At 36.0% G+C, this 10,045-nt stretch overlaps 2 long non-coding RNA genes across 3 annotated transcripts; both read left to right on the top strand.

Annotated features, from left to right (window-relative positions):
• The first annotated feature begins 1,071 nt into the window (after positions 1-1,071).
• On the top strand, positions 1,072-1,766 carry LOC125381884. The gene is made up of 3 exons (XR_007222110.1): positions 1,072-1,092; positions 1,393-1,560; positions 1,688-1,766. It is a non-coding gene; the product is annotated as an uncharacterized LOC125381884 (long non-coding RNA).
• A 228-nt stretch (positions 1,767-1,994) lies between these two features.
• On the top strand, positions 1,995-10,004 carry LOC124116746. 2 transcript variants are annotated; one of them, XR_006858172.2, is made up of 4 exons: positions 1,995-2,045; positions 8,902-8,958; positions 9,349-9,606; positions 9,814-10,004. It is a non-coding gene; the product is annotated as an uncharacterized LOC124116746 (long non-coding RNA). The 2 variants fall into 2 exon arrangements; XR_006858171.2 differs by having other exon boundaries at positions 2,043-2,124.
• The last annotated feature ends 41 nt before the right edge of the window (positions 10,005-10,045 follow it).

Raw genomic sequence — 10,045 nt, 5'->3', positions numbered from 1 at the left:
GCCGGACCATTTATTGTATTCCGAAAAGGGTGAAAGTGATGTGTGCAACCCAAGAGGGGGCTTTTAGGGGTTGCTTATATTGAAGTTTTGGAATTTTTAAATTTGGAATAAATGCCGAGGTGGGTGGAGGAGGGAACTAAGGGAGCCGGGTGAGGTGGGTGTTTGTATGTTTATTGGATTTTGGATTGGTAGATTAATTAGTTTTTAGATGTGCTTAATTAGGTCTGTTTTGATTAGGGATACGCCTAGGGCCTTGAAGTTTTCTAGTTTATTTGGAGGGTTTAGTATTTCATCTAGAGTAGGAACTTTATTTAGATTGAGGGTGGTTTGTAGTGTGGTTCTGTGTGTTTGGTAGTGGGTGCAGTGGATGAGTGCGTGTTCTGTGGTTTCGGGTTGTTTGCAGTGGGGGCAGTTGCCTGTGGTGTGTCTTTTAAGTTTTTTTAGGTGGTTATTTAGGTTCGTGTGTCCTGTTTGGAGTTTTGTAATAAATCTGTAAATTTGTTTAGAGGGGTGTAGGATTTCAGGTTTGGCTAGTGGTTTTCTGAGCACTTTTTTGATTTTGCTATTTGAGTTTTGATATTGATTATGCCATTTTTTTGTTATTTTTTGTTTGTTTACACTTTTAATTTCTGATTTTGAGATGGGTAGGTTTAGGCTTATTACTGGTATTGTGAGAGATAATTTAGCTGCTTTATCGGCGCTTTCGTTGCCGTAAATTCCTACGTGGGCGGGGATCCACAAGAAGGTTATTTGTTTGCCTGCTTTTGTTAGGTCGTCGGAGCTTTTAAGTATTTGGTTTATTAATTTAAGTCGTTTTTGGTAATTTTGTTTTGGAGGGCTTTTAGTCCACTAAGGGAGTCGGTGAGAATTAGGATTTTATTGTTGTTTTGAGATTGGGGCTGCCCAAGGACTACATATATCATACAATTATTGAAATAACCAAATAAATTCTGATTGTCGTGTGACCCTGTGAACAACCAACACCCCACACTCAAGGGGGCGTGATATACACCCTTGTGTTTGATTTGATATACCAATCAGCCGTGGACGCCCGACCATAAAAATGGTATTTATAGATTTAACCCTAATCAGGTTAACTAATAAAACGCATCTAAAAACACAATAACCTACCAAATCAAAATCACATAAACAAACACACATCCACCATACCCAGCTCCCTTAGTTCTCCTCCCCAACCCCATCGGCATCTATTCCAAATCTCAAAATTCCCAAATTCTATATAAGCAACCCCTAAACCCCCCTCTTGGGTTGCACAGACCACTTTCGCCCCTTTCGGAAACACATTAAATGGCCTGGCCGGGCCCGTGTGCGAAATACGCATCAGTCGGAAAGCGCACGTTAAATCTCCAAAGTAAGTAAGTAAGTAATCAGGTATCGTTAAATATCGTTAAATCGTCGAGAACGTTCTGTCAGACGATCAAACGGTAACTATTTAACAAGTCGGTAAATCACATCGAAAACCCAAGTTCTGGTCGCAGTGAGAAGCTCTGGATGCCTTGAGGAGGGTTCACCAGCTCTGCTTCAACAACGTTGACATGGGTAAGAAGCATTTTATTCTATTTTAGTACACCAAACACTGTATATATCTTGAAGAACCTTTGCCTTCTTTTTGGATCATGGTTTCTTTATGAACATATTCACTGAACATGTTGCTACCCTATTACAGATCTTACCAACGTCATCAACAGTCAAGGCAGACATCTTTCTTCAAGAAATCTGCCCAAAAGGAAAAACACTGAAATTGGTAAGTAATGTTTATGCGCAATGTCGTTAACTATAGTTCATTTATTGCATCGGCACTATTAGGTAGAGTTGAGCTACGAACGCGAAAATAAACTGGTACGGCGAATGTAGGGGTGAGGTACTCCATCGGTTTTGCGTTGCGCTGGGGGTTTTTACCACCACCGACTGTGTTGCCAATTTAAATTTCGTTTCGGAATCAAAGCACGGTCCATGCTTTTTTTTAATCAAAATTTCAACATGAGCAAGGAAAGGAAGAGCGGAAGAGCCAGGGCTCTGCGAACGTAAGCGGATTGTGTAGCCTTTATATATATATATGGCTTCGCGTGGCATTATATTGGTGTTACGTACGTAGTATACCAGGTAAGTGTTGCCCTCGTTGCCCACACGGCCATGACTTAATTAGGGTGCGAGTTGGTGGGTGGCTCGGTCTACTCGGTGGTGCTAACAGTAGGCGTAGGGCTAGGCAAGTTTACGAGACATATTCTCGCGTGGACCTAGTGATAGAACCCTTTCTTCGTTTTGAGAGGACATGTCGATATCGAATTTCGCGAATTTTCTTCTCGAATTTCTGAAAGCCCAGGAATATTGCAAAATCTATATTAATAATTGCTGTTTCCAACTGGATACATATAAAAGTGATCTTCAAAATGGAACCGAATTTAGCATGGAAACAATATTCGAGAAACGTAAGGGTTTGGCAAGAGAATTATTATTAAAACCTTGAATAACGTATCGATACCAACTATATACATACACTACCAGGCATTGCAATTGGGCATTGATTGTTGGTTTGAATCCCTGTTCGCCCTGATTATGTTTCTAGGTTTGCCAGCACCATACCCGTGCTCGTGGGTTTCACCGAAGTCTGAAACGTCTGAGACCTACATCACTTTGGGCTTTCCTCCCACAATAAGCTGACACGCCACGATATAACTGGAATACTGTTAAAAGCGGTGTTAAACCAAACACAATCATTCAAGACTCACAACTTTACCGTTGATCCAATGTTTTCTGGTGCGTGTGGGGCTTTGTTAGTGATAAGTCACAACTGTATATTTTAGGTTTCCCAAACATGCTTCAAACTTTTTTATTCTAAAATGATATGTCATATTATCACAGGAGCAGTAATCATAACATACAAATTAGTTGAAAGCATTGATTGCTTATTCCTATGTAATAAGAACGTGAAGTGGCCCACACAAGCAGGTGTATCACGTCTGTTAACAGGTGAATGGGTTGTCTGATATGGTCTTGTATGATAACACAGTATCACATGCTGAAAGTAATTAGTGCTATTGCACATACACAGTATCAATGAATGTATTTCTTTGAACTATTGTTTCATTATTACTACAAAGCACACATTTGCTATCTGCATAATAAACCTAACTTATTTCTCATCAATTTACAAACAAGTTAAACATGATTAATTTTCATTGAAATAACTTGTTGATACAATAAGGCAAAACCTTCAAATACGTATATGAACAGATTCCATTCTCTATGCACAAGCGCTGAAATAATGCCGATGTGACGTTAAATTTTAACTCACTCACTCACTATGCACAAGCCAAAAGTTGAATGTTGTGATTACGAAAGGTTGGGAGTGTCAGATCATATGTACCTGGTAACTCTTTTTTGGAAAAAGTGTCTAAAACATAATTTAGTATTTATTCATATTCAAGGCATCTATTCTCAAATCTCACATATTATCATCTTTGGTACATACTCTTTCAACGAAAATTTTGTGAAACAGGAATAATCTTGTGAAAATAATAACATGTCTTTGCTCCCTGAAGTAACAAGGTTATCAAAAACATTGACAAGAATCATTCATCACCAGTCAGAATGTGGATAAGCATTAAGGTACTTTGACGAATCATTCGTTCATAAAGTCGCGAAATTGTCATTATAAAGCACATCAGTAACAGAATTCTGTTGCATAAATTGTAGTTGTAATACAGATAGGATCATATTTTTAGAGTTTGGCTTAAGAAAAAGACAATGAATAAACATAGTCTGATGTTTGTCAGGTCATTCATACCGTTCAGTGTATTCATATTATTATTTCACAAGGGGTTTGTCAGCTAGGTTAAATGTAAGTTTAGATAAGCGGACAAAAAGTCATGTTCATGACTGTCCTTTAGTGTAAAATGCTTTTAAAAGTCTATTAAAGTCTTGTCACTAGCATTGATTTCAGATCTTATCTTGACGTGCCTATTTTAAAGTTTTATGATAACAAGAATTTTAAATGGAAGAAATTAGGTAGTCATTGTTAGGGTTATGTAAACTAGATAAATATCTAAATAGATATTTGTCACTCTTGAGTTAAATCTGAAAATGATTAACATAACATTCTATTATACAAAAAAAATGTTTTTATGGAAGCATGTGTACAATGTATGAAAGACAAAGTTGATATTCACCAACAGTATTTTCAGAAGTGAAATCTTGAGACAAATCAACAATTATTCTTTTTCACAAGCAGTGCTATAAAAGAGATGATTAATTGATGCTTTATTAAGTTTTTGGATAACCATTAACATTTCAAGAAATCTTTAATCTTAAGTTGCCCCTGCACATCCTTAATGTTTGTCTGCACTGTTTGCTGATCCCTACAAGATACTTACATTATATTAATGGCAGATTGCCTTCCAAATATGATGTTTTTATTGGTAATTCATGTTTTATATAAATATACACATTATAACTTATTTCTACTTATGTCATAAAAAAGCAATAACTGCTGACATTGGTTTAGGGAAAATGAATGTAATTTAATAGCCAACTGGATACTTTTACATTATTATTTTAATTGCTCATTCAAGCAAAAAAGAAACCCACACACTTGCGATTCTTATGTCTGTTGTGTATGTATTATGTTATTTGTCCGACCCGCACATTGGAGGAACATCAAATCTTCAATACATAACAAAACCGTAGTTGGCTCAATTACTGTTTAATGGAGAACTGGCACTGCCTCACACAGCTGTCTGGGTTCACAACATAATGACGTCACACCTAAAGTGACGTCACTGCATGTGCGCATTGGCGCACTTACAATGTAAACATACCTAACATGCACAACAATGTCAATTGTTTAAACTTCAATATCAATTAAAAATATACACTTGGAAATAAAAAAGTTGGAATAATTACATCAGCTTGGAATAATTACGTGAGATAAAACTGTTTTAATATCTCTAAGGTTTAATTTTTTAATATACAGCAACATGGGAGCGTGACTGTAACATTGATGCAATTATAGGATCTATAGGATCTATAGGCTACATGTATCTGAGAGAACTTGATTAATCTTGACAAATGTTGTATGATTTATTCATCATTCTTGTTGTGAATTTCAACCAGTTCCGAACACTACATCTGTGGCACTGACAATATGGCCCAAAACAAACAGTTTATGTTAAGTGCGCAAGACATTGTCACAATACTTAATGATAGATTGTCATTTTAAAAATACATGACACTGATCTTATTGCATCACAGTTTTGTGAGATGTTTGTTAATGAATGTGTTTTGTATTGCATTATCAAAATGTTTAAAAATCATTAAAACATGACATTTTCAGTATTACATGACATTTTCAGACTAACTAGTGTCTGTATACTTGTAATTCATATCATTCTCATGTTACTGTCACTCTATCTAACTCTATTAATACCTATATATATGCTACCAATTTTATCCAGTATTTAATCAGGAGATAAAAATACTGTGTTTTCAATGTTTCACTTGGTAACCTGTAAACTGCAGTAAATTGAATTTGGAAACGAAAACAGAGAATGAGGTTTCAAATCTTAAATTAAGCATGGATAAATCTACAGGTAACCGTGCTCCACGTTAAAAACATGTTGTGTTTATGCTTGTTGTAAGAGGAGACTAACAGGATTGGGTGGTCAGGCTTATTGACATGGTTGACGCTTGTCACCATATCCCAAATCATAGTTTGATGTTCATGATGTCAATCACTTTATTGTCTGGTCCAGACTTCTGTACAGACCACCGTCATATAGCTGAAATATTGTTGGAGTGCGATGTTAAACAAAAAAGTGAACAAACAAACAAAATCACCGACAGTGGTGCTGTATATGCTTAAACAGTTTGTTTACACATAGGTCAGGCATTGAAGGCATGTAGCACAAAAACTACCATGAAGTGGGCACCCCAAAAGAAAATTAAGCTAGCCACTAGGATGACATATCACTCACTGTGACACAAAAGATATGACGTAACAGTCCTAAAATGAAAAGTGCCAATGTCAAGCTCTCTGTTGTCCTCAAAACTTGAAATTCATTCTCTCTGTAGATTTTTTATGGTTTTCTGCACAAAGTGTATTGCCACACATCCTTTCAATATTGTAATGAAACTTTGCATGTTGTATCCTATAAATGTAATTATTTTAAAATGCTTATAGACAATGACTGTAAAAAAGTACTACTTTATAAAATATTAGTTTCCAAATCAGCCTTTTTAACAAGAGGGGGATTATTGTGATTTCATAACCTGATTGTCCAATCAGAATCAAGTTATTTCCATCAAGTATTTGTGGGAAATCAACTCATCAAAAATGGAATTGGAATTGACTGCCACTTAGCCGTCTTAGATTTAGAACAAATCTACTCCAAAACTTCAAGAGTGTTGATGCCATAACAACAATATTGATAATGCTATTTATGACCATTACTTCTGAAGTCATTTTTGTTTGAAAGGTGATACATGTGCAGTAATTTTAGTGCTCTTGTTAAATTATACATTTTAACTTGACCTCATCACATCCAGCTTTTCGAAAAGATGAAACTTCTTTTGGACATTACTGAGCCATGTTTGTACAATATGTAATGAAATCCAGTAGAGATTGTAATAGGGATCATCACAGATTCTGTTTTCGTAATGTTTTATATTTTGACCATTACATGCCCTTAATTTGCACTCTCTCAAAATGCAATTCTTTGCACAATACAAGCAATCTTCTCAAGAGACCACTGGACAATGAAACTTTACCTGATTGACAACCCCAATTTCTTGAATTGGATATTTGCCACCCATAACTCGGTTATTGCTCAAAATAATGAAATTTGGTTAGTTGGTAGTAGGACTCAAGACTTGTTCCTTTTCACATTATAATGACATAATAATTCTTCCAATATTAAGGGTGTTTTTCACTTCTTACTCTTATATTCTTTAGTGCAGAGTTTTGTCCCTGGATGTGTTGGGTTCATGGTTCAGCACCATACACATGCTCATGGGTTTGACCAGTGGTAAATGTCTAAGACCTACATCACTCTGGGCTTTCCTCCCACATCAAGTTGACACGCCGTGATATACCTGAAATACTGTTCAAAGCGGCGTCTAACCTAACTCACTCACTCATTCCAGGTAAGCGGGTGTTCATGTGCCACAGTGAATAAAAGAAACCATAATTATTATAAGGAAGTATGTTGCACAAAGTTATTTAATTAAATGTTACATCCAGTTTCATAGTAAGTCAATTTGTCCATGTGTCTCAGTAACTGATGGCAACCAATGAAACAACACTTTCAGTACAAAAGTTCCCCCAAAGTACTAGTTACATTTACAGCTGCCCGCTGTGGTTCAGTGTTTACTCCTGAATGGAATTTGCTAATATTAGCCATACATATGACATGCATAGTTCTCACAATAGGTCTCCAGCAACCCATGCTTGCCATAAGAGGCGACTATGCTTGTTGTAAGAGGCGACTAACGAGATCAGGTGGTCAGACTTGCTGACTTGCTTGATGTGTGTCATCGTATCCCAATTGTGTAACCTGATGCTCATGATATCAGTCACTGGATGGACTGGTCCAAACTCAAATATTTACAGACAGCTGTCATATAGCTGGAATATAGTTATAGAAACAAGCAAACAAACACAACAATGAGTTCACTGCTGTATCCTAGCAACAGTATTTTTAGAAACGGCTCATTTGTAAGCCTGTTCTGATTGAATAGATGATTTTTGGCAAAACACACAGCCATTTCTGTCCGTATAATTGATGTTTTTTTTTTGTGCATGCATGTTCAGTTTGTCCATGTATTACTGCATTATGGATGTTGTGTCGAAACCTTCATTGCTTTCTTCTTTACCCTCGGGTGGTTGTGTAGCCCAGTGGTGAAAGCGTTCGCTCATCACGCCAAAGACCTGGTTTTGATTCCCCACATGGGCACAGTGTGTGAAGCCCTTTTTATTTGTTGCATTTCATGTCAAACAGAAAATGACTTCTATGTTACGAAAAAAATGTATGCCATGAAGACCAAAATTTATAGAATCTGTTTTATACCCACTCATAAATGCTGTTCATTTAATAACTGCTTTAATAAAACTACTTAAGTTCAATCTGGAAGATCTGGAACGATGGAATATGCCTTGTATCTTTACATGAAAAAAAGATTTCTGCAAAGAATAATTATAAGATTTAATGGGTCATTATTGTGTAATTGGTATCCAAGCACAACATGTCTTTTTGTGATATTTCCTTTCCAGTTTCCAGTGAATTCTATGCTTGTCTTAAGAGGCAACTAACGGTATCGGATGGTCAGGCTCGCTGACTTGCATTGATGCTCATGATATGAATCTCCGAAATGTCTGGTCCAGACTCAATTAATTACAGCCCGCTGTCACATAGGTGGAATATTGCTGAATGCGGCAGTAAACAACAAACCAAACCAAAACATATATTACTGTCTATATATCCTATTGGTAGGGAGTTATGTAAATTCTTATTTAGAAACCAGTGGAGCTTAGTATCCACAGTGCACATATATGGGTTACGTTATTGTAGTTTGTCCAGTATTATTAGTAAAGGATGTAATGGGATATGTTTTGTAATGGGATCATGCCATGTATGTCAAGACATTTGTTTGTACATTATATTTGTAACACACGTTTAGAAGGATAGAAATTTATCTTTGTCTTAGCTAAATGCTTGGTACGGGCCTGTTGAATAAATTCAATGTTTGTCTGGTAGGCTTGTCTAATTTTGGAGGAATTGTGGATTTCTGAGAATGGAAATTGGCAATTATTATATTTGTATGACTATCTAATTACATTAAAGTTGCAATTTATGTATTGTTCAAATATTTATTTGACATTTCCAGGACAAGTAAAGCTGCAAGATTTTGTCGGCCAGTCAAAAGTGGACGCTGCAATCCAAGGTACCACTTTTAGTGCTATCATGAAGATAGTTATCAATGAAATTATTGGTATATGATTCCACATACAATATCATGTATAGCGTATTTATTCCTTGAGGCTATACTATACAATTCAAAGTAAATGCTGAAGTCACATGTGGTTAATATTTTTATAATTTATGTAAATTGTTTTAAACCACATTAGAATTGTTTTGAAGCAAGTATTTCATGTCCAGTTGCTCATCCTAAGTATAAAAGAATCTGCACACAATGTTGAAACTTTTTAAATGCACAAGATTGATTTTTCTCTCAATATTCTCAATACTCAAATCAGTATTCTGTAAATAAACAAGTTTTGTACAATTTGATTTGTTTTCATAGTGATAATACTGATGTAAATACTATTTTCAGGTGAAACTTTCTTTCTCATGGTGGGGCACACACATGAAGATGTGGATCAACTGTTTAGTGTATTTGCAAGGGAACTTAGACAGATGCCTGCAACAACCCGCGATGCCCTCCTTCAAGATTGGGGACATCCGGACACCCACCACCAAGCTATCAGACTTCAAGCCCTTCATGCCTGCCCCAAGGCAGGCGACAACCCTCCCAACTAAAGTTCAAGAGGCAATAGAGAAGAACAATGAAAAACTGCAAAAACAATCAAAGGTAATTTCAATAAATATTGCATTTCTTTTGAAATATGTATTGTGATGTGTAATATTAGGGTTAGTCAGCGTTACTTAGAATATGTGTAATGTGGGCAGAGAAACAACCCAACTTCATGAGGTTACTATTTTTTGCTTTTATTGTATAGATGCACTGTGATTTTAATTATGTTCTCATATTCTTTACATTTTTTTTCTTTACTTTCAGATCACTCTGACAAAGCACCGAAGACAAGCGTCAGTATCAGAACAATAAAGAAGGACCAGCAAGTTTTGCTGAAATGAACATATTTTTTGTCTAAGCTATGTGGCTGAGATATTGCCGAGGATTGCATTGCAGGAGTTTTGTACTTTGTATGTTTTTGTTTCTTAGTAAAGCTGTGTATTTAGAATTGTATATATATATATATATACATATATAAGATGAGATGTGCACAATG

Source organism: Haliotis rufescens, unplaced genomic scaffold (assembly GCF_023055435.1).
Source record: "Haliotis rufescens isolate VD_foot unplaced genomic scaffold, xgHalRufe1.0.p SCAF_2, whole genome shotgun sequence".
NCBI classification, from domain to species: Eukaryota; Metazoa; Mollusca; class Gastropoda; order Lepetellida; family Haliotidae; genus Haliotis; species Haliotis rufescens.
Note: the sequence above shows the minus strand (reverse complement) of the source record. Positions and strands in the feature narration are given on the sequence as shown.